Raw genomic sequence first — 19,652 nt, 5'->3', positions numbered from 1 at the left:
ATGTCCTTCAAACTTTGTGTATTAAAGGTTTGTCTTTAACCTTCCTCTCTCCTGAAAGAGCTGTGTAAAAAAGCCTGTTTATTTATAACTCTAAGCATTCTTTCTGAAGCTAAACAGAACACAGTATTTCTTCCATAAACCTTTGTTTACAGTAGATGCAAAGATTTTCAGACATATACACAGTTCTAAGACAGAAGTCTCTTAAAATTTCCCTTGTCTATATACAGTTGATTTCATAAGATTGGAGGTCTTTCAACAATGTTACTCTGTAAGCATTAAAGCTTTTATAAATAAATACTTTTTCTTTCCTCCATCTGCAACAAATCCCTTTTAGAAAAGGAAGATAATTCTTCAACAACTGTTTGCATAAGACCAGCTAAACTTTCTCCTTCTTGTGTCTGGAAGTGAGTGCTCAGCCTGTGACGAGTTTCATGATGCCAAAGCAGTAGCAGTTCCAGTTGCCACCAAAGAGCCAAACTAATCCACTTTCCTCCAAACTGCAAGACTCAGACCTCGAAATCTTTAAACAGTGTGACACTTGGGCCGCTGTGTTCAATCCCTCTTCAATATGCCCAGCCATAAATAGATTTTAATTTACTTCAAAGATGCCAGTCACCACTTTTCTCTTAAAGAAGTATTGTCCCTCTCTCCTCACACATCCTAGTTTACCTTTTATCTGTTTAATGCATTGTTAAAACAAAGGAACTCATTAAGTTATTCAAAATACATTAAAATATCTCTAGTAAATCAAATTATGTCAAGAACTCTCATGCAAAGGAAAATACAAGACCTCTTCTGAATACTCTCCAAGCACCAGTAGAGTGAAATTAACATACTTGAGGTTCATGATTTTTTTTTTAGCGTTTTTCTGGAAAAGGTTGACCTTCACTTTCAGACAGCCATGTATCTAGGACATATCAAACTAGATATCCAAAACCCCAAATTATTAGAAATTTCTATTATTTTGAGTTCTTTCAGATATATTTCTCCACTCCCATTCCTGAACCATTATCACATCTTTCTGAATAAATATTAATGATACACCCAACTATTGATTACATACCCAAATAAATGGAAGAGATGGAGATATCACAGATTACAGAAAACTATTAAGCTGGTATGCTATATCAGTAATTGGTAAGAGCTGTTTTAAACTTACAATTAGCCAGCATTTTACAAGTGACAGATACAGAACCAAACAGTCTCTTAGAAAAACAAGAAATTGTTCATTTCTGTTCCACAGAAATAGACTGCACAGCTCACCCCTGCAGACAGAAGCAGTAGTGAATCACAATTTCATTAGCGTCCACAACAAAAGATGGTTTGATTATAAGAAAGTTGGTATCAAATATTTTTACAGCCTTGGAATTGAAAATTTAGCTATGAGGATCCCAAGATCAAACATTTGATTTGGAAATAAATGCCTGACTTGCATGCTATTTAAGTCTGGGATCTTCTGCATAGAAGTGACAACAAAGAAAGCCTGTTCATTTTAAAAACCATCCCATTGTGGCTTCTTTGTTTAAAAACGCTAGCGATCTGAACTAGTGGATTAGTGCAAACTAGTGACCACAACTCAGCGCTATTCAACTCCACTGCAAATAACATGAGGCATGCTATAAAAAAAGGCATTGTTTTGCTGGCATAAGTCAAGATGTTTTATAAAGTTTTCACCAAAGAGGAAAACATGGTTATAAAGAGTCCTTAGATGTCTTTCAAATATACATAACACATGAAATATAGAGAAACCATTGTTTCAGCTCTAAGAAGTTCTTACTGTGTTTGGAAAAGCAGAATTTTGGAGGAAAAAAGGGATAGTCATGATAGTCTAAAACCACATAAGAAAGCTCCAATATAATCCAAAGCAAGAAAATTACATATTATTGTATTTCTGTGAATCAGATCACAGCTGAGATTGAGACAATTGGTTTCCTGCACACAGCAGATTTCAAGCATTAACTGGTTGCAGAAGAGTGATTAGTTTTCCTGGACACAGTAAGACAAAATAAAAGATGAGATTTGACAACTCTGCAAAATCCAGAAAGAACTAAAAGAAAGAAACATGAAGGAGGAAAGAAAGAAAATAACTTCCAGAAACAAGGGGCTTGGGTTTCTGGTTTTTATAGGGTTTATTTTTTTAAAAGATGTAACAAATACAACATACAAGATTGCTTATTTTCTTTTGGGCATTGGCCACCCTGTATTTTTTAAAATTAACTACTGTAGATATGAAGTTTTTTTTATATAGAGCTGCAGTGCAAAATTAGATATATAGCCTGACAAGCATATTTTGATAGAGAAAAAAGTTTCGTGCTCAGTTTGCATACACAAGGTGAGCATTGCTTTGAAATGTTTTAACCACTTCTGGTTACTCACTAGACGCCTAGAATTGTTCGTGGTTTTTAAACACCCTTTTTCATTTGATGAGATGACACCATAGCAGAAAAATGCGAATATTATGAAATAGTACTTGAATTTGCAATACCAAAATAAAATATCCTTCAACTGTTAACAACTGTACCATATGCCTTTTGAATATATATCTCTTCAGATGCTTTTGTCAGAGTAACTCTGATTCTGCTCTACTGCATTTACATATCTTTTTTCCAACTACACTTTTACAAGAGTTGATAGATTGTTTGATATTTCCTGCAGGAGCCTGTGTTACTGGACACTCATGGTACCAAGTTTTGCCTCATTCTTTAACATTTTGTACAACAAAGTAGTATTTCAACTACAAACATACCATTTATTTCAGACTTGATAAAATATTAATGCAGCTCCCAGCAATTCAATTAGTCTATTCAGTGCCGAACATCAAATACAGATTTTAGAGCGTGTAAAACCTATAATGAACACTGTTTTTTTCTAAAGCTATAATACCAACACTTTTTGAGCTCTTAGCACATTAGAGTTATTCTGAAGGCCAGATTATAGACCGTTTACTTCTGGAACTCTGCACAGCTGAAGCAGTCCTTAAGGCTGATGTTGACCTGTACACCTTGAAAATATTTTAGTCCAATGTTCCTAAAACCTGTGATGCCACATGTTAAAACCTATTTGAAGCTGAACCCACCCCCCATTTTTGATGAGTATGCCATCTAACATATAAGCAGCTGTCCCATTCTGTTCTGCTTTAGCAAGGAACTTGAGCTTTTACGAAGAAGAATTCCCGTGCATCCTTCCTGTCACATTATTCTCCCTATTCACTTCAGTGCCCAAATAAGCAACAGTAGAAGTTGAAGAAAAGGGACCACTGAGCAACTTGGAGTTGTTTTCCCACAGCAATCTTAGACCCCATTTCCAAAGCGTTATCAGTCTGTTCTTTAAAGAGGCCAGATACTTAGATTAAAGCTAAGTCTCTATCAAATGCAAGTTTAACTTACTGGACTTTCCTACCCTATTTGTAGCACAAACAGCAATGGAGCAAGGAGTAAGTCACGATAAGAACCTAAAGGCTTTTCAAGGTTTGTGAGAAGGTACAAAGAGTGTATAATTTTTGATCTGCATTAAGCCTCCTGAAGGTGGTACTGTGCTTTCCTACTTCCTAAAGTTACTGAATGACTTTCTACTTTTCATGCCGTTTCTGAGACTTCCAGTTCAGGAAAATAAACCACAAAATCAAATATTTAGAAATGTCAGCCTGAAAAAGGACTTGAATTTTTAAACCTCTCCTTGCAGGCAGAGGGCCTTAAGGGGTCAGTCACATTTATTTCAAATACATATTTCAAGAAAAATTAATTTAAACTGCAGTACCTCTGCTGCACTTTAGGAAGCTTAATATTTCTAGTATGATGTGTACACATCCACACTATCTCCAGAATTTAAAAACTCAGAGCTTCTGCTCTATTCTGCTCTAAACTATTACTAGTTTAAGTACCTGTATTTCTTAAACTTCTGATCAGTGATCCCTGAAGAAAAAACTGCAGACTATATTGGAAAAGGGTTGAACAAAGTCACATATCGTTTGCAGGGGTGAGGGGTTTTTTTGCTATTCTAAGTATCTCTTTGGAATAGGACTGCTCTGGTATGCTGTCTTCAACCATTTTTCAAAGACAGCAGACATTCATTTCATTCGCATGATACTATAGACAATAGAGTTTAAAACCACAAAGTGGTCTTAAAAACCAAAAAACTTCTACGGAAATGCATCCTTAACTTCTTTACAACAGTCACTAACTCACAAACTGGACATTCAAAGCAGAATTCCAATCAGCAGAAATTGAAGTAATTTCTTACAGAAATACTGTCTGGAGACAATAGTCAAAGCTGAATTTTGCATCTAGAATTAGGATTCAGCTTCTGTGTTTGAAAAGTATATCAATCCCAATTACCCTGTGTACACAATGAACCAAAAATTAAATAAATTCATTAGTTTAATTTTAACTTAAATAAGTCCTTAAAGATACTTTTAAAGTGCCCCATCAGTGAATGTTCTCTCTTCAATGTGTTTCATGCAGAAACATCATGAACAGGATACGCACATAAGAGCCCAGGCTGTTCTTAATGCTAAATTATTCATAACGGTAACTAAACTGATGAATGTCACACAGAGTGAAAGCACAACTCTGACCAACCCTTTTTTTTCACCTACAACTAATTTTCACTTGGACCATCTGAAGATTCAGAAGCCTATAGTACCTGTGGGTTTTGTGTGGATTCGTATTTTTTTGTTGTTTGCTAGTTTGGTTGGTTTTTTTTAAAAAAAAAAAAAGCAGCACCTAGTAATGTTAAGAACTGACCACATGAAATTACACCTGCTTGTCACTCACTTTTGGCTGTAGTGAGACAAAGCTTTATGCTTGGTCTTAGTCGTTGCTCATCCTGGCCACTCCAGTTAAACTCATTTTAAAACACTGTTGTAGAGACATCTGATCAAGACGAGTGCTAGATACCTCTTAGACCTCTGTAGAGGTCCATGGTCATTTGATTGATTTGTCATTCTGCTTTTCAGTCAGCTTCTTCATTCGGATATGTAATGAGTGCTTCCAAATTTCTTTCTACACACTGACAACGGATTCTAACCCGTTACCAGTATTCCCATCTCCTGTTTTGTTCCTCACAGAACCCTCCAAAAACATCAAAATTTGTTTCCCTCTCCCTGGAAGAATTCTGGCATTATCGCTTCCCTTTTAATTTTCCATGTAATTCTGGTTATCATTCACAATTTGCATCTAAGTGTTGTTAGCATACAGAGTGCAGGCTAAAACAGCATGGAAAAAGATAAGATAACAATGACCTGTGGCTATAGAAAAGTAAACAGATTAGGATTCAAGTTCTTCAGGCTCTGTTGGCCTTTGTCCTGTCATGCCTGTAAAATGAGGCTAGTATTCCTGTCTCCTGCAGAACTACTTAATGTAAGATATTTATGCACTGTGATATTACAATTCCTGTGGCTGACGGGAAGCACCAGCTGAAGCTCTGGAGTCTATTCTGATGCACCGTAAAAAAAGTTAAAGAACATGACATACCCTCTTGCTTGCCTGTAACAAGTTTTCACAGGCAACTTGAATGTTGAATATCATCCCAATTCAATTGTTCCACATAAGTGGGATGACAAATTTTGTCATATGACTTCACTTACACATCAGGAACTCTTACATGAACAAATATTGGAACTCAACATGAAAACAGTACCATACCCCATTAGAAAGGAATACTATTTGTACAAAAAATGCTAAGAGTTTATCTACAGTAAGAAATCCCACAAAAAAATCCTAGAGATTCTACCACTTGCACAGCTTAACCAATATTAGCACTAGTGAAAGTAAAGCAGACTTTTCAAAACATTTACAATATTACACTGGCATGCAATTTACAGGACAGAGTTTGAAAAAGCAAGAGGAGCGCTATAGAACAAAAGAGCAGTTCATTCGTCCTGCCTCCAAAGGATGCTAATGCTCTTTCAGCTAGACATCAGAACACTGAACTGGCTTAGCTTTTGGGTAAGTTTTCTAACAGACTAAAGTTTCTGACAGTTGATACCAGCATGGCACAAGAAAAAAAAAAAGTATGAAAACACTTCTCTCCTTAACTAGGAATGAATTTCACAGCAGCTGTACATCAGCTGGTCCCAGTCTGAACTTCCACAGCAGCAGACTGTTGCTGCGTTATACTATTCTTCCCTAGTAGTAACTTCTCAGAGGAGGACAAACACAAACGTCTTCAGGACTGTCACATTACGCAGAATAGCACTCTACAACACAAATAGTGCTCGATATCCCTACCTGTATCTTTCTCTCAAGTGCTGGAAATTATATGATAATAAAGGAAAAATACATGAGCTGAAGCTATCAATGAGAGTCAGTGGTGACTGAACACCGATTCCAGTGAAAAGGCACCACTGCAAAGCTCTGACTACTGCGGATAAATTTTTAATTCCACAGAAATTAAGTTGACCATTCCAATATCAAAACCAAATACCTTGGTTAAAAAAAGTTTTGAAGCCACTTCACAATCAGGTTCTGTACCAGAGTTACCTACCACATAAAGGCAGAAGAGGAAGAAAAAAAGGTGGTTCTTGTTTGGTTGGGTTTTGTTTGTTTGTTTGTTTTAAATGATTGAAAATAAAGCCCTGGATCACATACGCAAGGGTGGCGATATCAAGAGACAATCTAGGGAGACCACCTCGCCAAGGATACCTTTTCTTAACTGACCAGGTCTCCAAGCACATTTGCTTTCAGTGACAACTGAGAACATCAGCTAAACACACCTTTCTACCTTGACTGAAGGGCCAATGGAACTGAGTAAAGAAAGGCACAAAAAATTAAAGTCGTATTTCCTACAAGAAACTATAAGCCACCTGCATAGTCCAGCGCTTTAGAACTCAAGTTAATTCTCTTTAGTGGATTATAACCAGACCTTTACATGAACCTGGTGGTAAGAATGCCTCAATAAGTTGGGAGTTACTACAACAGTACATGCGCAAGATATTTATGCTGTGCTCAAAGTCACAGGTGTCTAATTTAGCTGAAAGTAAATGCCCCTTAAGAACCTTTGTATTTCATAGTATAAAATCATATTTAAGCAATCAAAAAGTGAATAATAGAGCAGTTAGCCAGCTCTTTAATACATTAGCTAAAAGTATATCAATTCCATTGATTTTTATGATGGGCTGACTTCACATAATGGACTAAGCTCGCTAGAAAGACTGTAAAAGGGAAAAATGCTTTGCCAGAATTAGTGGAAGATGGTGTCAAAATGCTTTTATGACAGTTAAAACATTTTATTTGGAGATGTTAAATTTAGAATACTATTGTCAAGAATAGATTTGGTGCTAAAAGTTGAGTAAAAGCCAGGATTACAACACTGCAGATATATTTTGCAGATTTCAATTATATTTTGCTTTAAATTCTTTGTTTTATTCCTAGCTAAGAAACAGGAAGCTTGGACTGTGAATACACAGTCAAACTTCAACACGGCAAAAGGTTAACAGCAGGATGCTTCAAGGATCCATAAGGCAAACAGCACTCAAAGGCACTAATTAGTGATCTGGAAAAGAAAGTAGAAAAGTTAACAGTTATGTAGGTTAGTCAAGTACAGAAGACCAAAAATGGAACCAACTGGGGACTAATTAACCATGAGGTACGGGTAACACTGTGGCAGATAAAATTCCATGTTAATAAATGCAGAAGAAGTGTCACTGAAAGTTAAAGACAGAATTATTAGTATGGTCATCAACCTTCTATATTAAGTAGAGCTAGTATAAACAAGAGGGTTACAAGCATTCCTGCGGAAGTCAAGGAAGATCTCTGTTCACTATGACAACATACCTGTTGAAAATTAAAAGTACTGGGATTCAAAAGCAGCAGTGGCAAGCACTAGCAAAACTGTGGTATCTTCATATAAAACCAGTGCTTCATTGTTAATCATTACCTGAAAAAGGCTGCTGTTGTATTAGCTTAGGTGTCTGAAGAAACTCGTATAAAGAAAATTAGAACTTAATACAGTTAATACAAAGAATCACAAAGCAAGACGTGAAAAACACAGAAGTAGACTAAACAACATGAACAGAAGAAAAATAATTTACACCTCAAAAATTAAGATGCTGCTCAGTGAAAGCAGTAAGTATACAGTTCAATGGTATGCTTTTTTGATACAATGTGTAACTGAGTATTCAAAGTAATTTCTACTGCATCTTTACAATAAAGAGTCTGCCAACAGTCAAAGGAGGACAGAAAACTGGACTGGGATGGGGAACATCACATTTAAGGATCCAAGTCTGCTTCTGTTAGGTATTGGTGTAAGACCCATATCATAACAAGTATTCAACATCTGCCTCCTGTAACACTTCTTGTATCTGCCACAAGCAATTCATCTGGATGAACTCCAAATAAGCTCCACTGTCACAATTTCACGGCTAAAATCACTACATTGGCCCTGTGAGGGGGCCAAATAAACACACACGAAAACCACCACCTTCCAAACAAACTTTACAAATCAAGATCCTGAAGAGCAACACTAGAACGCAAAATACACGCTGTAACTTGGCCTAAAGGACAATACTACAGACTTCCAGATTTTGGTTAATAATTTAAGACAAATAAAAGAACTCCAAAACTCTTGGTGAAGTGATTGTTTTTAAGTATGAAACAGCACCATTCTCAAAAGCACCACTCCAAATGCTAAAAGGGGTTTCAATTCATCTTATAAAAAAAAAGGTCTGTTTCAATTTGTAGGCCAGTCCTTTTCCTTGTAAGCACTGAAGGTTCCCAATACAGGCCAGCTTGCTTCTAGAGATGGCTCCTGCACTTCAAGACAACACTTAAAGAAACAGACTGGGAAGGACTACAAAACCAAAGACCATACCATTTTGGTCCTGTGAATCAAATTTTTTGTGCCAGGTGGACAGTTTAAGACTTATTCTGTGCACAAAAATCACTAAAAATATAAAATGCAAAAATCTGTCAAGAATCTCTTGTCTCTTGAACTAAACATAAATTAAATTGCATTCAAATTATTTAAGTATTTGGAAGTACCCTATTTTTAGATGAGTGTCCCTGGAGCTACTTTTTGTTCTCATCCCAGAGACAAACATGACATTCTTTCTGTGACAGAAGAAAGAAAAATATTTAACAAGTTTACAACAAATATATATTTTACCAACATGTATGTAACAAAGGACAGCAGGGTACTGTTTCACTAAAGCAGCAATTTGGCACAGAAATTTCTTCTAAATTACCTCCATTTTCTCTCTGTATAGCTGATTCCTGAACTCGTTTAAACAAATCCAGTTTGAGACCATTTGGGGGGGGCGGGGGGGGCTGGAATTTTTATACAAAAGTGAAACAGTACTGCCTCACCACTAGGATACGCAGTGACCATCACATTGCATTTTTTAAATATTTCCATGACTTTCACCAGTGTCTTTGAATTGCCCTATTCCTACAGGAATAGGGTATATGAGGAATAAGGTATCCTCACTCACACAGCTTACAATTCTAAGGAGCTGGGCAGCAAGCGATAATAGTCCAAGCGTTACCGTTATCACCTCAAGGTGGCTATCATCTCAAGGGTGGCTGGTATGTGGTGCCCTTGCCAGGTACCATTTGTATAATTTTTCTGAAGATGACCATGCTGCCACAATCTCCGTATGGACAGTCATTGGAGGAACACTTGTCTGTGCTGTGCATTCATGTTTTACAGACACAGTAAGCCTGATAAAACGCAGCAAATTCAAACTGCTAGCAATATCACTTAAAAAAGGCCAATATCACAGGAGGACACGGACAAAATTCCAAGTCACAGAAAACAGTGAAGCTGGCACTAGGAAATGAAATGCTTTCTCCAATATAAGCAATCCTTTGTATTTACAAGAAAAACGAGTTCTGTCGTGTTCCAAGCATTCAGAGTAGCATGATCTTCACTGCCTTTGCAAAGGAGCGAAGTTGAGAGTAGCAGTGTATAAAAATACATGGTAGTTACATAGCTTTGGTTTTCACAGCTGTTGGCTATGTTCATTTACAGTTCACGTAGTGCCAACATCATTTATATAAACAGAAGAGGCTGGTTCACTCCTGTTTATCGCCACAGAAGTTATTTCTCTCAGCAGCTGCTGCACAAAAATCGGCTTCTATTTCACTATCTCACCCTGTAAGTTTACAAAGTGGCAGGTTCTAGAGGCTGCTAAAAACAAGCAGGACCTGAAGAAACTTGGCCGTACTTAATAATGAACGGGGGGGGGGGGGGGGGGGGGCGGGGGCGGACAACACACGACACACTTCTGCTTTCTTGGAGTGGAAGGAGGTAGCAACCCTCTGCTAACAGGGGTAAAGTCACATGAAAACTAAGTTGCTTTAGGCAACTACTTGGAACGAGAACCTTAGTTTCCCCACCACCAGCAGCCTCTTCAGCTTTATGAATTAAAAGGAAATAAAATAAGGCTGATCCGGATTTCAGCAGATAACAGAAAGCCTAAAATATTAGTCGGGTGTTACGTAATAGCCATTAACTGATCGAACCCGGTGTGACAGCGGTGCCGAGGTAGTGCCGGGGATGCTGCCCCGGTCCTCCCCCCGCGCACGCACACACACACCCCGGTGCCGGCACCCAGCAGCTCCCCGGCCCCTGCAAGGAGCAACAGGACGCCCCCAGCCCCCCCGTTCCCCGGCACGGACCAGCCCGGGAAGCCGCGGGAAGGCGGCAGCAGCCCTTGCGTGCCCTCCCCCCCGCCCCTCCCCCCGGCAGCTGCCCCCCGAGCGGGCACCGCGGCGGGGCCGCTCCGGCCGCCCGGCCCGGCGGAGAGGAAGCGGCGGTGGGCCGAGGCGGCGGCTGCCCCGCCGGCGGCCGGAGACGGGGGGAGAAGCCCGGCGCTGCCTCAACCCGGCGCTTCCCTTTCCCCGAGCGCCAGCGCGGGGCGGGGGCGGGGGGGAAGCGGAACCCGGGGCGCCCGGAGCCCGCACTCACCTCGGCCCGCTCTGTCGCTGCGGGGCGGCCGGCGGAGGGCAGGCGGCCCCCGAGGAGGGGGCGAGGGGCGCCGCCGGCCCCGCCGCTGCCGCGCCTGTCACCGGGCGCCCGGGGAGAAGAGTCCCGCAGGGTAAATCCTCCGGGCGGCGGCGAGGACGGCGTCGGGGAGGGCGACGAGCCCCGCACTGCCCGCTCGTCGCGGCGGCCGCTGCCTCCCACCAAGTTGAGGCGCGGCCGCCGTTGCCGTTGCGCAGCCGGGCTGCCGCCGGCGGCCGCTGCAGCCGCTACAGCCGCGGGGAACAGGCGCCTCCGCTCGCCGCCTCGCTCCGCGGCCGGGGAAGGAGCGCTGCGCCGCCGCCTCGCCGCGGCCCCCCTCTTCCTGCGGCTACCGGGAGCCGCGCTCCGGGCGCAGCAGCGCGGTCACACGGAGCCCCACGGAGGACCCGCCGCCGCTTCCCTCAGCGCCTCGGAGCCCACAGCTGCAGCCCCCCGCCGGCGCCCGCTCCGCATGCCCCGTCCTCCGCGCACCACCGCTGCCGGCGGCGCGCACCGACGCCCGCTCTCCCGCCCGAGCCCTCCTCAGCGACGCGGCTCCATCACCGGCGCGGGGGCGGGGGGCGGCGGCGGGGGGCGGGCGGAGGGGAAGGGGCGGCGACCGCCCCGGCGCGCGGACACGTCCTCCGCGCCCCCTGGGCGGAGCCCGCGCGCCCCGCCCCACCCCACCCCCGCCGCTAACCCGGATGTGTGGGGGGGTTGCTGTGCCTTTTCCCGCCGCCCCCAATCCCGCCCGTCCCGGGTTAGGGTAGGGGGGTGCGCTGCTCGTTTTGGCCGGGTCTAGTCACCCGTGTGGCGGCTGGGCCCCCGTCGCCCGAGGGGCGGCCCCACGTGGGGGGCGGGGGCGGCGGCTGTGCGTGGCGGGCGCTGCGGGGGCCGCAGCGAGCTGGCAGGTGTGGCGTTTCCCTGTGTCATCGCCGCCGCGCTGGCACCTGCTGCACCCGCCCGCGTACGCGCGCCTCAAAAGTAGGTCCGGTCTGCGAGGACGCGCGAGCTGCGTGACCTGCCGAGCTCTTCTTCTTGCGCCTCTGGGCTGGGGGCCGCCAGGGAGGGCAGCTCCGGGCGCCTCGCCGGGCCACCGACGGCTCTGCGTAGCTTGCGCACCGCCAGCGGCGGTTGCAGGGCCCACGGTCGGAGAGCAGTGGCTGCCTCGGGTCGTTAGGCCGTAACAAGCCTCCTCGTAGTGCCCCTGAGCAAGGCGGCGGCCGTGGGGATGGGGCCCGTGGCAGCAACCAAGCGTTGGGCATGTGTTAGGCACATGACAATGCCTGTGTACTGAGATTATTTAATACAGCTAGAAAATTACTTCCAAACCAAGGTGTATTTTGACACTTGAATCCCGGGAAGCATTTTCTCTCTTGCTACCTCTTAAATTCAGCTTTTTAAAGTTCATAGATCAAAGTTTGTATGCCCTCTTTGAAAAGTCTAGCAAAATTTCAGTGAAGAGAACACTGAGTTATATTGAAGAGTGAATCTTAAGTCTCTGAAATTATGTATAACTTTAAAGAGGTATTTGTTTACAGAACCCAAAAACCATGCTGTGCTCACTACAAATGTATTTTGCAAGCTCCTTGGCAGAAACCCTATATTCTAAAGAGAATTTAAACACATTTAAAGAAAAAAAAAATTGTGCAGAGAAAGCTAGGTGAGTGCCAAACATTTTCAGACTGATGCCACACAATTTTGTGGGGGATTTTGCTGGTGCTTCCATTTATTTCTCTCTGTAAAGATCTTTCTGTTCAGGCACTGGCTGCTTCTGGTCCTTTACTCACCGTACACTTACAGCTGCCCGGCCCTGTGGTATTTTTATTTTGTCTAACTGTAAGATTGATTTTTTTACTTTCTTTGCCACATACACAGGTGCTACTTGCTCTTGCCTCCCTCAAAAGTAACTTAGGCCTTCTTTAAAGGCAGTTGGGTTTCCCAGCCACTCATCCGGGATACTTTTTCTTCAGGCAAAACCAGTGAGTTCAGAATCCTGTGCCGCCACAGATCCGCTGATGATGAGTACTCAGTTTGCTAGGTAGAGAGCATACAGAATCCTGTCTCTCTGTGTATTTTGCTGTATGCATATTTTGACGGCCGTATACTCGCCTACTTTTGCAAGCATTACAGAAGGTATTTCAAGGCCCCCTCTTTAAGCAGGAGAGCGCAGGCAGCAGCACAGTGGCTGCACTTGGACCCCGTCTGCCTGTTCTCCCCTCACAGGCGAGAGTTGAAAGTGGACGATGGATTCCTGAGGAGAGGAGACATCTAGCCAGTGTAAGCTGAGGATTAGACTGAAAGTGGCTTTGACTAATGTTGACTGAAATAGTTTGAATAAAAACGTTTTGAAAAATGCTTAAAATTGTAGTCAGGTGACAGAGTAAACATAGGTGTAAAAACACCAAGGTAGCCAATGCATAAACAGTAGGACAAGGGGGCATTCTTCACTGAGCGCAGGACTCGCACATATGTTCACCTTCAATAAGCTGAATGTGATTCCTTGTGTGCCTGAACAACTTAAATGTTTGAGCTCTGCTGTATTGCTCAGCTGACGCATTCATCAGGGACTGCATACTACAACAGGCAGCTTCCCTGCGAGAGGTAATGCACACCACTGCAAGAACTATAGAGCTGCCTTCATTTAGCGTTTATAGGCTAGGGATTGAGCGTGTGTGTGTTTATGCACAGGCAGATGATATTAAGAAGTATCAGGCTTTCCCATGCCAAAAATGTGTGTTTTCAATTTACGCTAAAAAGTTTTAGCAAGAATGATCTATTGTATGCAAGCAGTTTACAAATGCAAGCAGCTGAACACTTGTTCCATTATGACTGATGATGCCGTAGGATGTTATCCCAAATCCCTCTGGTGGCATGTCTTTATGACACCTCGATTATCTGTTCTATTGCACTGCAGCCGAGTCCAGGAAACTCACTTAGCAAAAATGTTATCAATTTCATGAAAAGAAGTAGTCAGCATGAGACGTCTAGATACAGCCAAAGACACTTTAAGAATTGAAATGAATTCACTAAACCATGTAGATAAAAAGGTGTAATTTTGGAGTAAGTGTACATTCAGAAACGTAGTCTGTAATTTAAAGACAGTTTATGGCACTTGTACTAAGAGAAGGATATTGAGATTCAGGTTTATGGATTGTGGAGCACTACTAAGTCAACTTAGTAAAATTGTTATCAGAGGGATCTTTTAAAATATGTATACCTCCAGCTCATGAGAACAAATAAATAGATTTTTAAAAATCTTCGTGATGGTTTGTGATTATAGTCGATGCTATCCTTCTGATTTCATGAGACTCAAATTAGAACACAGACATGGCAGAACGCCAGGGGTGAGGCGATGGTGATGGGAAATAATGGCTTTTTCTCACTTTGGTTACGTGTTTGTCCCAGCTGTGCCACTCCTCTGATGTGCCCAGAAGCCCACCCATAGCAGGTCTGGGGCAGACAGCCAGCACACTGCAGAGGGGAACCTCTGGCACCATTTGTAATGTAGCAGGCACTAATGGGCACAGTTGCCTGCGCAGGTCTCCATCCTACATGTGCAGCCCACCTACAGCTGCAGAGACGTGAATTGAGCGAGACAAATGCCAAAGCTGCCAGGCTCGGGCAGGAGGAACTGAAGTTCCGGCTACCTGCAAGGTGAACAGAGGCACCAGGGGCCCGATCCCACAGACAGGGTGCGCATAGCTGTTGGTCACGTCGGCAGCATGAGGACAATAGCCAGGAGCAGCCTTGCCAAAGAATCCTCACAGAACCGGGATTAAAAACGTTCCCCAGCTGAAGCAGGTCACTGTGTCAGGCTTGGCAGTTTGCTGCATCGGAATCTGAAGCAGCATCCCATTTGAACTGCATGCAAACAAGCAGTACCTTAATGGAGGTACTCATTGGGGGCACTCATTCGGTGTTCAAATTGTGTTTTTAAAAGAAAACCTTAGAAATAAGAAGTAGATTTACATGCCAGATACAACCTGCCTTGCAAAAAAAAGAAAGAAATACGTAAATACTGTCTTTATGTCAACTTTGGCGAAGTGTTTTTCTCACTAGAGCTGATTGCCAATGAAGAAATTGGCAATTATTGTTGAGGTTGTTAGAAAGGGCATCATAAAATAACTTTATTATAACCAGTGTTGAACTGTATTTGCATTATTTCCATCACATTGTCTTTGTTTTACAAGCTGTCTGCAATAGCTGTTCTTGGAAGGTCTCCAACAAAGCATTCTCTTTGGGGCTACTAACTGCAAATAAGATTAAAACTTAATATGTCTGGTAATCAGTTTTCTTTTAAAGAGTGCAATTTGATTTCTTATGGTCAGCTGGGATGCCACGTATCCTCATCTCTTCTGTTTTTCAACTTGCTGCTCTCAATAACCCAAAAAGGCAATTTGCCAACAGATGTCCTTTCACCACTTCTCCTGAATTAGAGTGTCATCTGAGAGGTAGTCATGCACGGCTTGTACTCCAGAATCCAAGACTTCTGTCTATTAAATGCAACTTCTTTTTTCCCTCCAGCCTGGGCCAGAACAAAGTGCTTTATGTCCTCTGTTTGTTCTGGTGACAAGCAATGAATAAAGATGGGTAAAGCTCGTTTGCTCAACCCAAGCAAAGAGGAATGGGTAATCTCTGTACTCCTCACCTATACCACTGATTTGCCCCAAGAGAGCTGCAACTGTACTGGGTGAATTCTTCTCGATAACAGTAAAAATACCCTTTTGGGCAAATGCTGAGGAAGAGAGAGAGCGTTCCACAAGAACATCTTTCTTTCATGAACCCGACTCACCCCACCCCCCAGGCTGATCTGATCTTGCCTCACTTGTAAGGGTGGGAGGAGGGAACAGCTGGGATCTGTGCTGGTACCCCGGAGGGGAGGGTAGAGCACCTTCTCCTCTCCCAGGGTAGAAGGGTCCCAGCGCTCCCACTTCCCATGGATGCTCCCTGAGCCCATGAGTGCACAGCTCCTGTCTGCTCTGCTCCTTTGCTGGGGAGGACTACGAGGGAGAACACGTCTCCTTCACCCCATTCCTTCCCTTGTCAGACTGGAACTAGGACACTGTCCTGTATCTCAGGAGAAAGCTATGGACAGAAAAACAGTGCAACTGGAACAGCAAAACTGGACTGGGTAAGCCTAGCCCTACAGATACCACGCGAGTTTGACAACCTAATAATTACTGAACCATTTGGTGCCACGTGCAAGCAGAACACCAGCCACGCTGTGCTGCTGCCATCTACGCTGTATATTGTACAACAGAAGGGTCAGCAGTTGCAGGAGACTGTGAATCATTAAGGAAAGTGTTTGGTAAAAGAGAATGCTGTTGTAGACTCTTGCACTTTCATTTTTTTCCTAAATAATAATATTCCTAAAATCCATCTTGACTGATATTGTGACTTTTCCTGTTGGGCCTACTGGACCAAACCACTGGAGGCCAACATTTTCAGAGCGTTAGTTTCTCATCGGGAGCTAGTTTCTCAAATCCCAGACAGTAATGTTTACTTCTGTTAACGCTCCCATTGAAAACGAGCTTTAGGATAACATCAGAGCATATTGGTATATGCGTCAGTTTGGTTGTCAGAGGTCCAAGATGATTTAAACCAAGTTTGCCAAAGAAGGAGATTGCTTCTAGATATAAACATTTAAAGAATGTAAACACCAGTTTTCAAAACGTTGCTAAAAGGTTTTGGCAGGTATGAAAGTGCTTCCATTTCCATCTACATTAAACCTGGAGCATATTCATCATTCTTACATAGCCTCTTGTTATTCCATATGTCATCATTTGTTTTGATACTTATTTCTAAGTTCTGTTACAGGAAGAAAGAAGAGCACTGTGTTTCTAGGATATTTCTGGCACAGCAACGACATGTTTCAGTATATTACAAAACATTTAAGCCAGCGAGAATATCCACAACTACAAAATGCGGATGTTTAAACCACAAAAGAAAAATAACTATTACACTTCATTCAAATATACATGTGGCCGAAAGGGCTGAGGATTTATCACAAACAGCCCCAGCCTTTACAAAGTGAAAGTGACTGGTCCTATTCTGGAAGAAATATGAATGAGCTTTCTCTCAAGAAAAATAGAAGCGGCCTGAGGGCAACATAAATGTATAGTAAACCTCTAAAAGATGAAGACTCTAGTTTATTTTCACCAGAGTAGCTTTATGTTATGGATAAACAAAGACAAGATATAATTTTATGTAGCCATTTGAAAGTTCATAAGCCTGGTTAAAGCAACTTTTCTCAAGCAGTCTTAAAAACAACAGTAAAACTAGCAACGAATATGTTTGCCTGATATATTGTCAGGTCTACGCGATAGTAAGGCCCGTCTAACACCATTCGTTCTCCCTGCAGATGGGATCCCAGTGTTCCTATTTCAGCAGGATGTTTTTGTCACTGACTTAAAAACAATAAGTGATTAAAGCGAGAGCAGATACTAAATGTTTTCACATAAAAGCCTGTCACAGATTTCTCACCCAAATGCTTCCATCTATCCCTCACTGTTTACCCTCACTGTTAACACAGTGGGTCAGCAATACTATTTTTTGCCAAATGCGAAACAAGGCTATTTTGAAAGGGATGCCAGAGGCCACTTGGAAGCCAACTGACTGAAGGAAGAGGTACCTTCTGAAGAGAGACTGTAAAAGCAGTACCCAAGGGCTTCAACTTCGTACGCCGACGGCTTCTTCAATAATTAGGCTCTGTTTATCATATGCAGAAGAGCAAAGGAAAGGATGCAGGCTTCCCACAGGCAGGTCTGCTCCGCACATCATAGATTAACCACAGTAAAAAGGCTGAATTTATCAGCGTAGAGATACACTGCATCATCAAATTATGCCTTCAGTGACAACTGAATAGTCCATTTGCCTTCAGCAGGTTTCTAGCGGAGGCAACTTAATAAACAATTGTGTTAGAAAAGCACTATTTGTTATATACGTGCCTTGTGAAGCACAAAAGCAGCAGAAGAAAGCAGGAGCGTTTCTTTTTAGTTACAAACATCAGAAGAAATAACTGGCAGGTAAAGGAAGTGGGCTGATGTGATAAAAATACACTACTCTCTCTCAGGTACTGTCTTCACTCTTTTCAGTTAGGATAAGCCCTTAATAAGTAGTTGGTAGGTTCTCCCATTAGTCTGGTGTTCTTACCACAAAGTGTGCATTGATTAGCATTCCCACACCTTCTTTCCAGTCAAAGGACTCCACCCATAATCTAGATTCCAGTTTTATTGCTCAACTGAAGTTATAAAATGGTAACACCCACTGCAACTCAATGATTTAATTACATTTACCATTTACCTAAATGACATTGTAAATGAGTTACGCCTGCAGGAATGGTTTGCATCAAACCAAAGGTCTGTCTAGCTTCATATCCTCTCTCTGACATCCCCCAAACGAGGAACAGAGGAAAAGACTACAAGGGCCACTACAAACACGTGGCACCTCCTCAGCTTCCCGCCGAACTTGGGTTTAGTTTTAATTCTCAATACAAAGATGATTTACATTTCACTTATTTTCTATAACCCACAGAGGTCTGCAGAGGCAATAATCCTGTAGATCATCCTCAGCTAGGTCTCCCCTTAAGTGTGTGTTCAATTGGAAAGTACTGGCAATACTTAATTGCTGCAGGTGAGCTTTTTGGACATGTGGGCTGCTGGCAAAAGCAAAAGGCAGGTATCACCTCTATGTCTTAATTCGATTTCTCTCTTACGAGCTGGCCCAGACCATAGGAATTCATATACATATTCATATACTTTCCCCAGGGCTTTGGTTTCTGGAACCAGTTGACAACATGTGTGTAGGGGCAAATAACTCATCCAAAGTATAAAGAGGCTTTTCTGCAAAACCAGGGAATAATCCATGAGACTTCTTTGTTAAAAATTTTCAAGTATTATGAGATTTGTCTAACATTCTTACAGCTCTTAAAGCCTTCTACCCCACAGTCTTGAAGCCTATGGAAGTATAAAATATTTTACCCAGGATACATTTGAGTAATAACGGCATTCTAACAATTTTTCTTCTGTCTTGCTGTGTAGCAGTGATCTTTGATATTAGTACCTTCACTGCCTCCCTTCCAGGGATGCACTGCTTTTAGACAAGGTGAATAAAAATCACTCCACCTGGAACTGCTCTAACGCTTACTGCCTGATTCCTAAATCCTGCACTGGAACCGAGTACACCGTGACTGAGCACAAGCCCAGCATGGAGGGATTAGAGAAAAAAAATCCAGCACCTCAAGGTAGTACTTGGCAGCTGCTGTTTCAGCCCTAGAGCTACAGCAGCCGACACAGCCAAAGCAGCAGTGCTTGGAATGGACGAAATAAAGATCTGCCTGAACTACTTCTCCTTCCCACCTTGTGGCTTGACTGCAGTTTTTAACTCTTCATTTACGCGGTGCAAATAGTTCTACCTGGAGAGTAATCCTGTGGATCCAGGAGAAAGTCTGTTTTCATCCCTATTACACAATACAGCCACAGAAACCTCCCCTCCCTTTCCCCCAGCCCCACCCCAATATTATGTTATTAAATTAAAAATAAGCCACATTGTTTTTTGGGTATATGTTCAGAAATGCTAGCAGAGGTGGATAGTACAGAAAAATTATTTCATCACATGTAACAAACAAAGAGACTGCAAGCAGGAAGCTATACTCTTAGGAGGAGATGAGAAAAAGATGAAGCATATAATCCAGAACCAGCACAGCAGCA

The 19,652-nt window shown here is 42.7% G+C and overlaps 1 protein-coding gene across 3 annotated transcripts in view; it reads right to left on the bottom strand.

The window, feature by feature from the left end:
* The window catches only part of GALNT1 (polypeptide N-acetylgalactosaminyltransferase 1), an 88,547-nt gene extending 77,501 nt beyond the window's left edge, over positions 1 to 11,046 (bottom strand). The window contains exon 1 of one of the 3 annotated variants that reach the window (XM_064443274.1): positions 10,906 to 11,046. The gene's annotated coding sequence lies outside the window, so the exon portion shown is untranslated. The remainder of the gene's footprint in view (positions 1 to 10,905) is intronic. The other 2 variants (XM_064443273.1, XM_064443275.1) reach the window with 2 other exon arrangements.
* Between the last annotated feature and the right edge of the window lie 8,606 nt (positions 11,047 to 19,652).

The sequence above is a fragment of the Phalacrocorax carbo genome, chromosome 2, assembly GCF_963921805.1.
Source record: "Phalacrocorax carbo chromosome 2, bPhaCar2.1, whole genome shotgun sequence".
Taxonomy (NCBI): Eukaryota; Metazoa; Chordata; class Aves; order Suliformes; family Phalacrocoracidae; genus Phalacrocorax; species Phalacrocorax carbo.
This window is presented reverse-complemented; position numbering and strand designations above follow the sequence as displayed.